The sequence below is a fragment of the Microtus ochrogaster genome, unplaced genomic scaffold (assembly GCF_000317375.1).
Source record: "Microtus ochrogaster isolate Prairie Vole_2 unplaced genomic scaffold, MicOch1.0 UNK29, whole genome shotgun sequence".
Classification (NCBI taxonomy): Eukaryota; Metazoa; Chordata; class Mammalia; order Rodentia; family Cricetidae; genus Microtus; species Microtus ochrogaster.
In genome coordinates, this window is record NW_004949127.1 from 1,695,005 (window position 1) to 1,712,909 (window position 17,905).

General features: G+C 48.9%; 1 protein-coding gene across 1 annotated transcript in view; it reads left to right on the forward strand.

The window, feature by feature from the left end:
- The first annotated feature begins 1,933 nt into the window (after nucleotides 1-1,933).
- Ankrd46 (ankyrin repeat domain 46) overlaps nucleotides 1,934-17,905 on the forward strand; it is a 23,497-nt gene continuing 7,525 nt past the window's right edge. Inside the window, exon 1 of the mRNA XM_005368122.1 lies at nucleotides 1,934-1,993. The gene's annotated coding sequence lies outside the window, so the exon portion shown is untranslated. The remainder of the gene's footprint in view (nucleotides 1,994-17,905) is intronic.

Genomic DNA, 17,905 nt, shown 5'->3' on the forward strand with positions numbered 1-17,905 from the left:
GGGGTGGGGGTAAAGTGGGGGTAAAGTGGGGGTGCCACTATAGATTATCTAAGCATGACCTCCTGACCTGTAAAATGACTAATTCAACAGTTAGATTTGTGGTGGTTTGTTACCATGACAGTGGGACACTGAGGTACAGTCCTCTCTTACACAGACACCCCCTCTAAGCCCCTGAAGGGATTCTGGAAGTGTGTTCACATAACCATGTGTTTTGTGAAGTTAATAGTTCAGCTCCCATTAATTAAGATTACTACGTGCTCTTCTGACTTCTGCAGCAATCCTCCCTGGGGAATCAGTCCCGAGTGGGTCCAGACATTCTGGGACTTGACTGAGCAAGAAAATGGTAGGAGACTCTTTTGTTTGCATTTAGTAGAATGTAGTCTTATGCTTTATGCTCACTTCCAGTAAGTATCAAGATATTGCTGGGGTGAAAAACACACCTATGGAGACATTCAGCGTCCACTGAGTACCAAGACACAGTGATGCGGAGGGGTCGTAAAACACATGCAACTTGCAGTGCCTTAATTCATCAGAGGAATAAAAAAAATAAACCTGTTTTCACCATCCCTAAATTCCTCCTATTGAACAGAAGCCATAATTCATGAAGAAGAAAAGTTAAGTTAGGATATAAGCAATCAATAAACTCTCAGGTTGTTGGATGAGCCTACTAGGGAAGAATAAATTATATGAATATAACTACCATTTAAATTACCCAATGATTTGATGCAGTGTGCGGGCATACATAAAGATATTATGAACTCAGTCACTGACAAATAGATGAATGTATCACCAATTTAAAGAATATTTATGATTAGTCACTGTACAAGTGTAAGTTAAATATGCTAAGATGATTTGTAGCTCTGGGAACTGCTGAACTTGGCCTCCCTGGTATCTTAGAATCATGTGTGTGTGTGTGTTTGTGTGTGTGTGTGTGCACACAAATACTTGTCTTGTGTACATGTATGCACACTTGCACGTGGAGGTCAGAGGTCAGCCTCAGGGGTCATACCTCAAGAGCCAACCATCTTGTTTTTGAGGCAGGATCCGTCACTGAGGCCTGGGGCACCGTAAATAGGCCAGGTCAGCCATCCAGGGGACCACTGGGATCGAACTGTCTCCCACTCCCCAGAACTGGGATTATGGCATGTGGCCACCATGCTTGGCAGTTTGTGTGGGTTCTAAGCATTGAGCTGAGGTCCTCAAGTTCGCAATGCAAGTCCTCCATCATCTGAGCTCTCTCCATAGTCCTTCAGTGAAGGAAATGGAGATTTCCTCAAGCCAGGCCATAATCCTAAACATTTATTTGACATTGCCAGAAAAAACTTAGACTGATTCTTGGTGCTGATGCCACCTTACAGGGTCCTCTGGTGGAATGGACGGTGCTGGAACCCAGAGGAGAAACCATGAGCGTCTAGACGTCACCTCGGCTGTAAGACTGGAGCAGATACACTGAAGAAAGCAACCTTGTGTGAAAGAAATGTTCCAGTAAACGGTGTGTCACCACTTTTCAGGTTTGGCTGCACACAAGTCACGGCAAGTCAAGTGTAAGCATTCAATCCGAAAAATAAACAACCCATCAGGGTCCTTTCTTAGAGCAGGACCGTTAGTCAGTCCTTATTGGCTAATGTGTGGGTTTGGATTTTAAACCTCTCCTCCGCAGTCAGAAACGAATCAGCTAATGCGCGTGGCACTTAATACATTTGGTTTTGTCTTCGAAATTTCTACTTAGTGGAGAGTGGGTGTGCATTTAGGTGAAAGAGCTCAAACTGGGGGGGGGGGGACCTCTCTGCAGCAGCCTGATCCAGGGGTGGTCCAGGGACCGTGAGAGCCTCCCGCCTGCAGGGGGCGCGCCGGCACGTGGCGCGAGGCCGCTCTGCCCCGCGCGGGCTCCATCTCTGTGTCTATCCGCGCTCCGCCCGCCGCCGCTGGAGAGGAGGAGCTGCTGCTGCTGCCGCCGCCGCTGCTGCTGCTGTCGCCGCTGCCTCGGGCGCAGGTATCAGGGCCGGGGCTGTGGGCAGCCGCTGGGCGGGAGCCGGTGACACCTGCCCTCCGGGCCCCGACGGCCGCTGGAGCCGGGCGCGGGTCCGATCGGCTTCCCCGCGGGCGATGCTGGCGGGAGGGCCCGGGCCAGGCCTGAGGGGTGGCGCCGAGTGTGCCCGCGGTTCTTCGGGAGTCCTCGGCAGCCCATGCCCCACCCCAGCCGGACAGCGACTTCCCAGCGAGCCCCCTCGGTGCAGAGCACAGTTAGGAAAAGGAAATCCTTAGCAGGTCACAAAGGAGTCCGCAGTCTGGGCGAGTGCAGGCGCGTGTGAGCTGCCCACGCTGTCACTGCCCAGGGTACCCAGGGTAAGACAGGGTTTGCACCCTTCCCTCCTGGGCCTCAGGTGATCATGAACTTTGCCATTTGACAAGCGTCGTTAAGAAAGCAGATCGTTTCGCTCCAGATTTCCCAGCAACTGCCGTGGGGAAGAGATTTATTTATTCCTTACAGTGTTCCACAGAATTTGGAATTGGCTGCAGAGTGTAGCAATAAGCATGCACCATTGAAGGGAGTAACACTGCACAATTCTGCAGAAGGTAGCATCGAGACCTAGGCACTTCCTAAGGCCGAGTCAGTGCTGTGACGGTTTTTGTTATAGTAACAGTTGGCTGTGTAGTCAGGTATAGTGCCCAGTGATGTCCCTTTTTTTAACATCTTTGCCACAACCCTAACAAGTAACATTTCTAATTTGCGGATAAGGAGACTGAAGCACGGAGTCTAAATCAACTTGTCCAAGTCCAGACAGTTGGCACGGGAGCCGAGTCTCCCAAGACCCCACCTCACATCCACTTTCTCATTACCTTCCAAACCTAGAGCTCCTTAAGATTTTGTTTGTTCATACAATTTGTAGCCTGAAATGATTTCTTTAAGACTAACTGTGTGTGGCAGTGCGGAGGAGCCTGTCCTTTTCGTTTAAAGGGAGTTTGGTGAGAAAACAGGCTTGTCCTGTAAACCTTGTAGTGATAATAGAGTTAAACATCCCGGGTCCTCCTGCTTCAGGGTAGTGTGGTCTGAAGGGAAACGGGTCTGTTTGTTTACACAGGATAGCTGTAGTTGTGTCTCCACAGAAGTTCTAGTGCGTTTACCTGGCACATGCAGTATTATGCCAAACCGAAGGACTTTTTCCCCTCCCACAGTAAGCTCATGTTTTCCAGGACACTGGGGAGACATGGGAGAGGAGCTGCCTTGTGAGGAGGCGGGAAGGATTCAGGGCACATTCTGTGGAGCAAGGTCAAGGGTTTTCCGTGTGAGCCTGGAGATGGCTCCTTCCCACTCTCAGAGAGTGGGGCTTGTACAGTCTTCGTTCCTTAACTGTGGACGGGATAAAATACCCCGACAAAGCAACGTAAGGAGAAAGGAATCGTGAGGGTGGCAGGGACTTGAAGCGGCTAGTCTGTGACAGCCGCGGTCCAGAGCAGAGAACAGTGACCGGATGCACGCTAGACTTCACCTCCCTTCCGGTCACAGACTCAGCTCCTGCAATGGTGCTGCCCACAGGGCGGTCGACCCAACTGGCCTCACAGGGATGTCCAGAGGCCAACCTAATCTAGACACTTCCTCACTGAGACCCTCTTCCCAGGGGCCTCTTTCTTGTGTTAAGTTGACCACCAATGCTAGCCGTCATGGAGTCCCAGCTCCTTAGCCATACCCAGGATTTGAGAGTGTGTTGTCAAGGGTCACGCAGCACACATACAGCCTGTCTTCTGTGATGGGGCAATTCTAAGAACCAGGGACATGAGGGTAACCCAAGTCATTGATCTAATGGAGCCAGCATTGTCTCAGAGAAAAATGGGGATATTTTATTATGGGTATATGGGAATATGGGAATGATGATTTATTAAATATGGGTATATTTATTAATGGGGAAATATGGGGATTATTTTAAACAAAATAATTTGTTTAAAAATGGAAATATATTCAGTTAGATGGTAACAATTATTAAGAAGAAAATAAAGCCGTGGGGGCGTAGGAAGTGCTTGGAAAGGAGCGTTACCGTTTTACAGAAAGAGTCAGTGCCGAGAGACTGCTGAAGTGGAATTGAGGGCGTGCAGCTGTCAAAGGGAAAGTACACGGAGAACATCAGTCTGTTGGCAGACTAACAAGGGGCCCACTAGGTCTGCGCAGAGGAAGGGGGAAAGGGACGAAGCATGGACCCGAGTGGATGCTGGAGAAGGCTAGCTTCACTCATGGAGATGGAGGTGCTCAGAGCAGAAGGGTGAGAGGACCCAACTCAATGTGTGCAGGCCTGACTGTCAGCAAAGGCAAAGTCAGAGAGGCCAGGTAGGAGCTACCGTAGGCATTCATTGATCCAAGACCCCCTGCTCCATGGGTGCCTGAAGCCTTCAATAATGCTGAGTCCTACCTACAGTGTGCTGTTTTCCTTTATATACATCATATGATGAAATTAACAGGGGGCTGGAGAGATGGCTCAGAGGTTAAGAGCATTGCCTGCTCTTCCAAAGGTCCTGAGTTCAATTCCCAGCAACCACATGGTGGCTCACAACCATCTGTAATGGGGTCTGGTGCCCTCTGCTGGCCTGCAGGCATACACACAGACAGAATATTGTATACATAATAAATAAATAAATATTTAAAGAAAAAAGAAATTAACAAAGTAGGCACAGTAGGAGATTACTAACAGTAATAAAATAGGACAATTAATAGCATTATGCTACAATAATCGTTACATGCATGGGCTGGAGAGATGGCTCAGTGGCTAAGAGCACTGGCTGTTCTTCCAGAGGTCCTGAGTTCAATTCCCAGCAACCACATGCAGCTCACAGCCTCTATAAGGGACCCAATGCCCTCTTCTCGTATGCAGATATGCATGTAGACAGAACATACTCATATACGTAAGTACATACATCTTTTTAAAAAATGCATGCATATGGCTCTGCCTGTTTAAAAGTCTACATGTGTTCTCCATCTCCTTGTGGGTTCTGAGGTGGTAAAATGCCTGCATGACGAAACGAAGCAGGGTGGAGGCTATGGCCATTGCAACACGGGTCACAGGCATTGCGATACCGATACCGAGGCAATCGATCTACGCTAGTCCAGGTGTCTGTCAACAGGACCTGCTGAACAGAGGGGTGAGTCATGCCTAGGCTGGGTCAGAGATGGCTACGTAAGATTTTGTCACACTGTTTGGAATGGTGTGTGCTTTAGAACTTATGAATTCCTTCTGGAATTTTCCATCTCACAGAAGTTTGGTAGTTACAGTTTTGTTGACCAATTTTTATTCAATATGACAAAATTTCTGATATTTAAATAAGTTGAAAAGAAGAAAGATGTCTTTTATTTCCAGCTTAGAGATTTTAGTCCGTCGTCTTTGCTCTGTGGCTTCTAGAGCCTTTGTGAGACAGAACATCACAGATGTGGGAGCAGGTGGCAAGGCTGCTCGTCTCGTGGGGACAGGCAGCCGAGAGAGAGTCACACGCTTGCAGAGACTCACTTCCCCAGCTGGACCCACATGCGGAAAATCTCACACTCTCCCCAAATAGCCCATCAGCTGGGAACGCAGGCCTTGAGCCTTGGGTGGGAACACTTCATGCCCAAACCATGACAGGTTAGCGCCAGGAGGCTGTGGCATCTAGATCAAGGAAATGAGAATGGAGCCGTGGAGCCTTTTACGTTCGGTGATTGATGTGATTAAGAATAGTAAAGGCACCGGGAGGAGACGCTTTGGAATATTTGAGGGGCAGAGGGTAAGTGCAGGGGCCAGGGAGAAAGTGATCAGCCATGACGTCCACTGATCTGACAAGCCAGGGGGATGGAGTTGATGCCAGAAGGGCAGATGCCAGAAGGGTGTTAGAAGGAACAAGGCTGGGATGCTTGTCCTACGAGAAATGAAGGAGTGTTATCGCAGAGGCAGCTGAAAGGCTGAGCATCCAGACACATGCACCCTGTAGACCTAAACAACGTGGGGAGTGGGGACAGACCCCCGCAGTAATGTGCAGTGTGCTACAGCCACACTGCGTGTGCAACAGCTGTGCCCACATGACAGACGCCCGCAGTACTGTGCAGTGTGCTTGACCGCGCTGCCTGTACAACAGCTATGCCCACACGACAGATGCCTGCAGTACTGTGCAGTGTGCTCGAGCCATGCTGCGTGTGCAACAGCTGTGCCCACACACGTCTGTTTAAAGTTTAGACATGTGTGCCTGGCTGTGGTACCTGTGCTGCACAGCCCTCAACACTCTGATGCTCTGGGATTCACCAGGAACCGCCTAGAGTCTGTCACCTAAGTTATCACGTAGGTAACTAGAAGAGCAGTGGTACCGAAGAGAGGAGAAGAATTGGAGCGTGGACAGCATGGGAAGTTGGCAGGAGCGTTTACCAGCAGCCTGCTAACATGGTGCTTGGTTGTAAGCCCACCATGATGGGAGCCAAGGCAGAGACAGGAGCACCAGGAGGTCATGGCCAGCTTCCACTGCATAGTAAGGTCGAGGTTGACTTGAGCTATGTGGCAGAACATTGCCTTAAAAGACAAAAGGCTAGGAATGTAGTTTAATGATTGCATGTTTGACTGCCGGGACCCTGCACCACGAAACAAATTATAAATTCCCAGGGTCACATTCATTACTGATGGGAAAGTAAAATATTAACAACCCACACTGCAAGAGTGTGACAGTTCTTACAGAACTGCGTATTTCTGCCACACAGACCAGAAGTTGTATAGTTTGGTAGGACTCCAAAACATGTCCACACAAAAACCTGGACATAGGGATTTACAGCGCTATTGTTCAAGCGTGGGCAAATGTGGAATCAAGCGGTATGATCTTCAGTAAATGAACGGATTCGCTGACTGATACATCCACACAATGTCCCATCACCCGGTGCTGAAAACAAAGGGACCAGTGACCGGGTAAAACAATAGAAGGTGTGGATAAGTGTTGGGGAGGACCGTGCTGACCCTCAGAGGCCCGCATTGAGGCCAGCTGGCGGGAGGACCATGCTGACCCTCAGAAGCCCTCACTGAGTCTGGCTGGCAGGAGGACCATGCTGACCCTCAGAAGCCCTCACTGAGTCTGGCTGGCGGGAGGACCATGCTGCCCCTCAGATGCTGGCCTTGAAGCTGGTTGAAGAGATTTAGCACAGTTTTGCTGGCAGGTGTCTTGTTTGGGGGTGTTCAGGGGGATTAGAGCAGAGACGGAAGGATGTAAAAGAACCATCTGTAAAGTGGGGATAGGAGTGCTGGGTTAGGCCCTTGTGGGTTGGAGTCTGGGTGGTGGGAGTTAAGTCTAGGAAGGGCATCGAAGATGGGAATGGGATGTCACACACCTGAAGTCACCTGGTAAACAAGAATTAAACGCTAAACAGAAGAACGGTAGCATGGGGATCTGTGAGCACTGTCGGGAGGGGCTTTTACTGGCTGCCATGACCTGAAAGCAGGCTTTAATCTCTGTCTCCTCTGAGGCTTCTGTAGACGAAGGTACAAAACATTCTGATTTCAGATCATTTTCCAAAATCCAAAAACTTGTGCATTTAGAGAAGTAATTTGTTCCATGTATTTAAAAATAAGAAATGTATTATAACATTTGAAGCCTATGAGGTCATTGTCTTTTGAAAGCCTTTTGAAGAACAATTTTCATGTCACAGTGATCTTTTCTGAACAATGTGGTTCTCTTGAGTGCCAGAACAAAAGTTCAGAGCAGCAGTTGTTCAGACTTTAAATAAAGAACTGTTGAGTGTTTTAGTGTCACGCCCTGGTGACAAGTCATACAGATCATTTTAAAAGTGAGAACGTTTACCATGTTACCGCCAGCCTCCTTAGTGTTAGTCATAGTGCACATGACTAAATACTGGCTTTAGGAGATTGTGGATAAGAACTGGAAGAAGGCTGAGGTGTGTAAAGTAGCTCTAACTGGTGTCCGTGTCTTCACTGGACACCGGCTGGGAAGATGGCTCAGTTCCAGGGATCCAGTGCCTCTGGCCTCCGTACACACATGCACACCGCATGTGCATCATGGGAGTAGGAGCCTGCAGCCTCTGCTCCCATCTCTGAAAGGTTCCCAGAACTCTCTGGGAGACTGTTTGCCACCCTACTAGAAGAGACCTCAGTCAGAACGAAATTGCCGTGGCTGTTGCTTGTCCACTTGAGATGTTTATCCTGCTGGAGAAACTCTGGAAACTCCTGGTCCTGTTCTGCCTCAGGGTCTTGGCATTCCCCACTTTCCGCCCCACCGAGTAGAGTCTATATGACAGCATGTAGACAGTTCTGTAATCTTGTTTTTATTCCCATAACCTGATCTTGGAGATATAGGAAAAAGAAAAAAAAACTGTTTTCCTTTCTTAAATCCAGCTCGCTACACTCCTTCCTGCCTTCACTGTCTGGTACCCGCTCATCTCGGGCTCCAGCTGTAAACCATCCTCACCACCTGTGTGGAGGTCCTGCCCAACATGGGGGTCGGTTAGTGAGCGATATACCATTTCAAATGGTTAGTGGGCGGAGCTGGCTCCTCAGCCTCTGCTGCTCTAGGTGTGTGCGACCAACCAACAGAGGCCTCCGGGGCCGTGTGTGGCTCCAGTGGAGTCCGTAAGAGTGACTGGGTTTAGGGTCTGTGGGGGTCTTCTGATAGAGTAGAAAAGTCCCCAAGGCTGTGGAAAGAAGATGCCCCCTGCCCCCAGGATATTAGGATGGAGAGTTTGCATGAAGGAGGGGACCTCCAGCATCCATGCGTGTTCCAGCTCTGGATTTTCACATTCACAGTAAGAATTATGAGTTACTGAGATGGACAGACAAACCCAAAGGCTCTTCCCTTGCTTTATGCTGGTGCCAGATATAAAGGTGAATTTGAAGATGAGGTGGGTGGCATACCACAGCCCCGGGACTCAGGAGGCAGAGGCAGGAGGATCTGGGGTCTGAGACAAGCCTGGTGTCTAAGGCAAGACTCTGCAAAACTAAACTGAACGGAGGACTAGATGGCCCACAAGGTGGCGCTGTTGGGCCGTATACGCAAGGCTGTTAAATCGGCTGTTGTCTGCAGCCTGACATCCCAGGGCAGTGTAAGTGTAGATCATGACCTGAAAGGAGTCCTTGCTGTGAGAATTTCAAACACCACATAATTGATTACATAGTAACGATTCTAGAAAACAGAGATATTAAACGGTCCAAACTAGCAGTGATTACTTTTATGAAAATTATTTAGAACTTATTTAAATCTGTTATCTTTTCTAAAAGTTGAGTTGTGAGTAAACTCTAGTCATTAAAGCAATAAATACTATAAATATTGCCAGATCACATCAGACATCCCTGGTAAGTGTTTTTGGTTTCTTGTTGGAAGCGAAAAAAAGTTGGGTAAGGGTTCAGTTGTCTGTTATCCCAGACAGTAAGAAATACTTGGGAACAGCAAGTCCAGGAATTCAGACACTTCCTGTAAAGTCGAGGATATTTCCAAAGGTTTTTTAGCTGTTTTTTCCACAAAAACTTACTTTGTATTCAGTGACAACAAGGTTGCTTCGGAACACTTGTGCCCTGCGCTTCCTGTGGGGCAAGGGACACTGCAGGCCTCCATTGTTCTTGGGGGAGGGAGGCTTTGGAATGTGGAGGCCAGGCTCAGACCCTCTGATGGGAGGATTGCCAGTTCCTGTATGAGACACAGTGACCTGATGTTTCATCAGACAGAGAGGTCATGCCCATGTTTGACACGCCGGGTCTCTCTGCAGGGCACATGGGTTGTTTCCAAAGCAGTGCCTGCTGAACGGTAGTTTAGTGCACGTCAGGTGTTACGACTTGTGTGTCACTGGTGAGACACGGCCTTTGAAGAGTATCATTCAGGGCTGGAGAGATGGCTCAGCGGTTAACAGCACTGCCTGTTCTTCCAGAGGTCCTGAGTTCAGTTCTCAGCAACCATATGGTGGCTCACAACCATCCATAGTGGGATCTGGTGCCCTCTTCTCGTGTGCACAGATGCATCCAGGTAGAACACTATACACAATAAATAAATCTTTAAAAATATCATTCAGTAATTTATACATTTCTAGTTAATCTTTCCCTTTGCTGTGTTAATTAAGTTCTAATTGTGAACTAATTGATAGGATGGCATTGAGGAAGTTACAGAATTTTGAATTTTAGGCTAGGATGTGGTGCAGCTGGTAGAGTTCTCGCCTCGGCTGTGGAAAGCCCTGGCTTTGCTCCTTAGTCCTCACAGACTGGGTCTGATGGCACACACCAGCTACACAGCCACATTCGAGACCAGCCTGGGCCACATGAGGCCGTGTCTCAGAAGGCGGAAACAGGACTAAAATGCTAGAAATGCCACAGACTGAATTCTCTACACATTTGGATGTAGATTGAAAATATGTCTTGCCTGTAGATCCGTGTTCATCTAAACATTGCTTATTTTGAGTGTCCGTTTTTAACGTCAGAAGACAACGCTAATGTCTTCCTTCCTGTGCCCTGGGCTGTGCTCAGAGGACTGACCAATTTCTTCACTAGTGTGCTTATACCAGAACCTGCAGATTATGGTCAGCTGTCCCTCCTCTGAGCGCCCACAGGTGGCTGCTCTTGCAGAGGACCTGAGTTTGGTTCTCAGGACTGGCTCAGGAGACTCACGGTCTCCTGTAATTCCAGATCCAGGGTATCTGACAACCTCCTCTGACCTTCAAGGGCACCAAATGCATACATATTTTTTTTTTTTTAAAAAGTCTGTTTTTAAAGGGAAAAAAAATGAACCACAAATGAATAGTTGCATAATTAGCTTTATTTGGGAGAGATAACTCAAAGCTTGCAAGTTTACATTTTAACCATCAATAGGGTTGATCAATAGAAATTTAATCCCCAGGCACTTCTAAAATAAGAGTCCTAAACATAAAAAAAATAAGCTTTGCCGGGTGGTGGTGGTGCACGCCTTTAATCCCAGCACTCGGGAGGCAGAGGCAGGCGGATCTCTGTGAGTTCGAGGCCAGCCTGGTCTACAAGAGCTAGTTCCAGGACAGGCACCAAAGCTACAGAGAAACCCTGTCTCGAAAAACCAAAAATAAATAAATAAATAAATAAATAAAAAATAAGCTTTTAAATCAAACTTGGTTTAAGATGAACCACACACCAGACTTGAAGCTTTCACAGTGACACCAAGCTTGCTGTCGCTGTTTCGGCTGAGCCGTAAAGAGAGGAGCCACATTCACAGGCACAGCCAGCTTCACCTGGGCACCGAGCTGGCACCGAGCCTCTGCCAGGATATTCAGACAAATGGCACCCATTTCTTGCCCACTAGAAATGTGGTCTGAAGTTGTATGACCACCACGAGCAAGTTGCAAAGTTTGTTGTTCCTTCCACAGAACATACTGGGGTTCGAGTCGGGGTCAACGCTCCCCCAGGGATCCCTATTCCCTAAGCATGAGTTTTGCGTGGATGGTTTGCTCTGAATTTCTTGACTGAATGTGCAGAGTTGCATGGGCAGTTAGAAATACTGTAGCCTAGGTCTGAAGCTCCACTCTGCCCCAGCAGGGCAGTGATGGACCCACTAACACTGCTGGGCCTTGGAAATGGTTAAAATCACTGTTAGGAAGAAGATCCTGAGGAGAACAGAGTCCCCTACATGTTCCCTTGCCTGAGATCTGTGGATCTGCGTGGACTTGGGTTAGGAACAGTCGCTGCTCACTGGAGATCTGTGGATCTGCGTGGACTTGGGTTAGGAACAGACACTGCTCACTGGAGATCTGTGGATCTGTGTGGACTTGGGTTAGGAACAGTCGCTGCTCACTGGAAAACTGTGGATCTGCGTGGACTTGGGTTAGGAACAGTCGCTGCTCACTGGAGATCTGTGGAGCTGTAGATGCAGGGTTATGGGCAGTCATTTGTTGAATTATCTTGTTTCCTGAAATAACCAGGCTAGCTAACAGATAAAACAATTATATTTTTATTTATTATAAGGGGCAAACTCACCAAACCAGAACGGAACGAGAAGTCAAGGTCAGCTGTGCTGCTGGGGAACCACAGAGAGGCACACCTGGGTCCCAGAAAACCACACCCTAACTTGGCCCCACCTCTTAAAGGCTGACAAAGATTCCCATCATTCATTGCACACAGTGTCAGGATCTGATGGCTTCCTCAAACTCTTGCTGTGTGGCTCATTAAGGTTATATTCTATCTGGAAGCCCCTGGATTCCTTTACAGAGATGACAGTAACCAGTAGGACGTAGAAAATCCAGGTGCGATCCATTTTCTGGTAGACAGCGTGGGCCCTCCTGGCCTCCAGTCTTTGTTTACATTTTGCTCCAGTGTCTTAGCTTTAATCCCCCTTTGCAGTTGCCCTAGGTATGATGTCATCAGTGCATTTGAACCGGGAATGTAACACTTAGTCATGCCTTTCCCAGTGACTTTGAAAGTGAGAAACAAATCGATACAGTATTGTTGTTGGCATTGGGTATGGAAACAGATCTAAGGTCATCAGCACAGTCCGTACTAAAACAGAACATCTTCCTTTGCTGCCTGACCACTGAGAATTTGATCCCAGACCTTCTCCACATTGATCCGAGGCTGCGGGTCCAGAGTTTGGGATATAAATGGACAAGCGTAGTGGGTGGAACTTTCCATCAAGCGAGTGTCTCTCCAGCTTCTACCCAGGACTCCGGCTGGGTTGTTGTTTGGGTTCAGGGTTCAGGTCAGAGCTGGTTGGCATGGGGGCGGCCAGCTGACTGCTTCACCCCAGAGTGAGAGGCGGTCAGCACCGCACAGGCAAGAGTTCTGACTGTGAGGCTGCGCCCCAGCCCACCCCAGACTTGACCCCGTAGTCCTGTGACTGTGCCCATCCCTGGACCAGCCCTATAAACCAGGGCCCTCCGTGAAGGGCGGGGTGCTCCCTGGGACGATGCCTCCACCACAGCTGCTCCTGTTTTCAGGCCACCGAGTTTGACTCTGCAGAGCCAGTTCTTCCCCACCCTGACATTCCCCGCCCCCGCCCCCACTAGAAGTCACCTCATTGCTGGAGGCCACTGTTACCAAGAGACCAGTGTGCTTTGCCTCAGTTTGGAGGGCCCTGTGCTCAGCCTGGCGGTCATGGGGACCGAGGGCCGAGCCATACAGCTAAGGAGCCCAGCTGGCTTTACTCTCAGGCAGCGTAGCGCCAGGCACGTTCCGTGATGGCCAAGGCAGCTTCTAGCAGAAGAGAAAAGAAGAAGCGGCTTCACACAACCTTTAACCAATTCTTCCCGCAGCTCCAGCGTGCGGGTGGCTCCGTAAGTGAAGGAAGGGGCTGCTGCCCAGCCTGACAAACCGCCTTAGACCCTGGTGGAAGGGAAAACAGAAGTTATCCTCTGCTTCCCTCATGCATGCCATGGTGCTCCATGGCAAATACAAATAAGGCGATACCATTCCTGAAAAGCTCCGCTGAGTACAAACTCCTGTCGCAAACCGAGTGTCCTTCAGTAGGACGCTCATTGTGAACGGCAGTCTGTCCATCACAAGGCACAGCACTCAGAGGAAAAGGGCAGCCGCATGCACGGCTTTATATGAAAGAGACTTGTGACGAGGAAAAAGGAGCCAGGCAAAGGCCCACGTGTGGTGCTGTGGTGTCGCTTACGTTGTACTCTCCAGTGGTTCCAGAAGTGGAAGGCACACAGTGGCTTCTCAGGCTGAGAAGATGGAAGGAAGTAGGGGTGGGCTGGGCCCAGGGCTAGGAGCATTGCTGATCCCACAGAGAACTGGGATTTCATTCCCAACCCTTGTGTGACAGCTCACAACATCTCTAGCACCCTCTTCTGGCCTCTGTGAGCACCATGCATGTAGGGAATACTCAAGCATGTATGTGTGCATACACGCACACGCGTGTGCACTCAGGCAAAAACATTTATACACTTAATAAAAATAAGTAAGTCTTAGAGACAAAGCAAGAGCAGCATGCCAGCCCCTAGGGTTGTGAACACTGTGGGCTGTGTCAGTGCTAACTGTAATGTCCTGCATCCTGAGTGAGATGTCCTGCTGCTGGTTTGTGAGGTGCTGCCGTCAGGGAAACAGGAAAGGAGACACGGGTGCTCCTGTGTTATCTTACAGGGGTCTATAGGTGTCTCCAAATAAATTTAATTATAACGTCCCAACCCCTGGGGCAATAGTTAACCTGAGTTCTGGTTTTTATTCAGTTTAGGGGAAGGTCTACATTTCTAGTGGTTGATGTATGAATTGAGGTTGTTGGAGTAGTTGTTCGCCTGTAATTCAGGCTGATGTGTTCATGTAACATTAAACTCACTTAGGGGCTGGAGAGATGGCTCAGAGGTTAAGAGCATTGCCTCTTCTTCCAAAGGTCCTGAGTTCAATTCCCAGCAACCACATGGTGGCTCACAACCATGGGGTCTGGTGCCCTCTTCTGGCCTGCAGGCATACACACAGGCAGAATATTGTATACATAATAAATAAATAAATAAATATTTTAAAAAAAAACATTAAACTCACTTAGCTCCGATCTGCAATTTGGACGGTGTTACTTGGTTAGCAGCACTGGTATGCCAGAAAGGCCGACCTGGCTTTTCCTGTAGACCAGAGGGGACAGTAGGATGTCTGGGATGTAACTGTGTGGCTTGTCATTGTCCTGTGATATGAATTCACTTTAGAATATCCCCTTTCACCTTTCATTCTGAGAACTCAGGCCGAGTCCATGCTAGAGAGACCACAGGTGACAGCCCGCTTCGCCTCTCAGGACGAGCGATGAAGAGTGCTCGGAGCAGTTGTGCGAGAGAATCGAGTGAAGTGGAGCAGACAGGACGTTTCTCCAAATTCCTACGGAGCCCAGAAAGCTAGGAGCAGCAGAGGGCCCCGTGTACTAGCGTGTCTTCAGGGTGTCTCAGGGTGTCTTCAGGGTGTCATCGGGGTGTCTTCTTCAGGGTGTCTTCAGGGTGTCTCGGTGTCATCAGGGTGTCATCAGGGTGTCTTCAGCATGTTTTCAGGGTGTCTCAGGTTGTCTTCAGGGTGTCTTCTTCAGGGTGTCATCAGGGTGTCTTCTTCAGGGTGTCATCAGGGTGTCTTCTTCAGGGTGTCTCAGGGTGTCTTCAGCATGTTTTCAGGGTGTCTTCAGGGTGTCATCAGAGTATCTTCAGCATGTTTTCAAGATGTCTTCAGGGTGTCTTCAGCATGTTTTCAGGGTGTCTTCAGCGTGTTTTCAGGGTGTTTTCAGGGTGTCTCAGGGTGTCTTCAGGGTGTCTTCAGGGTCACCATCCAGGGTCTGGATCCAAATTCTGTGGCCTTGGAACAGTGAATGAGCCAGAGTTAAAGGTTAGTCTCACATATGTTATGGAGAAGATGCTTTCTGAGTTCCAGAGGCTGAGCGCGACTTCCAGAACCCTCTTGGCTCCTTGTTGCTAACCCCCATGACTCTTTATGCCTGTGCTTTCTTTTCAGTGGTCACAGCTCCACGTCACACCTGTCCATTCTCCCTTCTCAGTACTCGGGGGCCTGGCACATTGCTGCTTCACCGCAGGCGATCTGTGGAATGTGCACGGGCCCCTTGACCTGCTTGTGTGTCCCAGAACTCTGCGTTCTTTCTCACGCTGCACCGTGGCTGTAAGGGAAGGTCGTTGTCATTGTTGATCGTTCTGGGTGCATTGCTGATTTCTTTGCCAAACCTTATTAGGAATTCGACACAGCTCTGGGGGCCACCAAGGAACTATCTTACTCTCACCTGAGGTGTGTTCTGGGGCAGACTCCTTCATAGCGTGTGAACCCTCACTGAACTGCGGCCTGCACTAGGGCAAGTCCTGACCAAGGGGAAGATGCTGTCTGCCTATGGAGTCTTAACTGGGGCTGAGGTCAAGCAGTTCCTCCAGGACAGAAACGACCAACTTCCCTTCCCACCTCAGCGGACAAGAAGGGCCACATCCTTACCCAGCCCTGGGCTGCTCCAGAAGATTCCCGGTCTGCATCAGAAGATTCCCGGTCTGCATGCCTGAAGGCCTGAGTCAAACACTAAGTAGATAGGTTTTAAGGATCATTTCTTACAGGGTGTAGCCAACATGCCTTATCTTTTGGAAAACACTTGGAATATGCTCTCTTGTTACCCAGACAGTTTGTGTTAGGCTTTGTTTGTTTCTGTGACTAGTACAGAGGGAAACTAGAGAATGCGCCCACAGAACTGTTAACTGTTTTATTAAATGAATTTATTTATTTATTATGTATGCAATACTCTGTCTGTGTGTATGCCTGCAGGCCAGAAGAGGGCACCAGACCCCATTACAGATGGTTGTGAGCTACCATGTGGTTGCTGGGAATTGAACTCAGGACCTTTGGAAGAGCAGGCAATGCTCTTAACCTCTGAGCCATCTCTCCAGCCCCTTAAATGAATTCTTAAGATGGAATTACGTCTTTCATCTGAGTGAGAAGACAAGCACTATGTGGAAACTATGCCTTTTTAAGTTTTTAAAATACTTTTCTAGACGTATTTTAAGTGTGTGACTGTTGTACTCCCATGTTTGTTTGTGCACCACATATGTGTCTGATGCCCACAGAGGTCGGAAGAGGGCACTGGGTTCCCTGCAGCTGGAATTCTGGATGCTGTGAACCACCACTTGGGTGCCAGAACTGACCTTGGTCTTATTTAAGAGCAACAAGTGCTTTTTTTTTTTTTTTTTAAGTGATTTATTTATTTTTATTTTAGGTGCTTTGGTGTTTTGCCTGCAAATGTGTCTGTGTGAGGGTGTCGGATCCTCCAGTACTGGAATTACAGGCTCCTGTGAGCTGCTGTGTGGGTGCTGGGAATTGAACCCAGGTCCTCTGGAACAGCAGCCAGTGCTCTTAAATGTTGAGCTAACTCTCCAGCCCTGGGGATCAATTTTTAAGAATTTATTATTTCATCAGGGTGGTGATGGCACACACCTTTAATCCCAGCACTTAGGAGGCAGAGACAAGTGTATCTCTGGATTTGAAGCCAGCATGGTCTACAGAGTGAGCGCCAGGATAGCCAGGGCTACACAGAAAAACCAAAATAAATAAACAATTTATTACTTCGAGCCATTAGGGGAGGCTGAGCAGGGAGGGTTTGAGGTTGAGGCCAGCCTGAGCTACATGCGTCACAAGACTCTGGTCCTCATGCTGTGCTACACCAGTGTTCTTCATCTTGACCTCTGTCCAGAGCTGTCCTTACCAATCACTCAACCTTGGTGTTGTTCTGTGTCCCTCTCCGGAAGGTCCCCTCTTCTGTCACTGCTCTAGGTCAAGATCCCATCGTTTCCTGTCCATTGACAGATTGCTTGCCTCTAGTCTTTCCTGTCCAGGTCATCTGTCTGAAAGCCCAGGAAGACTGCCGTCCCTGTAGGGACTCTCATGGGAAGTCGGGTAGTAAAGCTTACCTTGATGTTGCTATGGTCATGTAGCATTCAGTAAACACCCCATGTTGATATCTGCTCAGAATAAATCCTCAGGATGTATGGGCTGATGCCTGCCTCAGAGCCAGGGGCATCCCAGGCTGGAGAGCTGAGAACCCTGACAGACTCAGTGCCCGTGGGAGAGGGAGTTAAAGCTGGTCGAGTACCCTGTACCATTCGTGTTCCAGAAAGACTTCACCTGAGAAACTGTGTGAACGCGCCTACTCTAGGGGCTGGCGAGATGCTTCAGGACAGGGTGTGCACAGCCAAGCTTGGTGACCTGAGTGTGGGACCTGGGACTCACGTGGTAGAAGGAGAGCGCCAACTCCCACAAGTTGCTCTCTGACCTTTACACACACACATGATAGATAAATAAATGTTTTCTAAAAAGAGCCTGCTCTGTAAATGTCCTGTCTGCCTGTTTTCTCTTCAGAAGTTCAAAAAGTGAGGCCGGAGCTTAAAGCCGAGTGTCACGCGGCCAAGGCACACCTGTGGCTGAGGCACACCTGTGGTTGAGGCACACCTGTGGCTGAGGCACACCTGTGGTTGAGGCACACCTGTGGCTGAGGCACACCT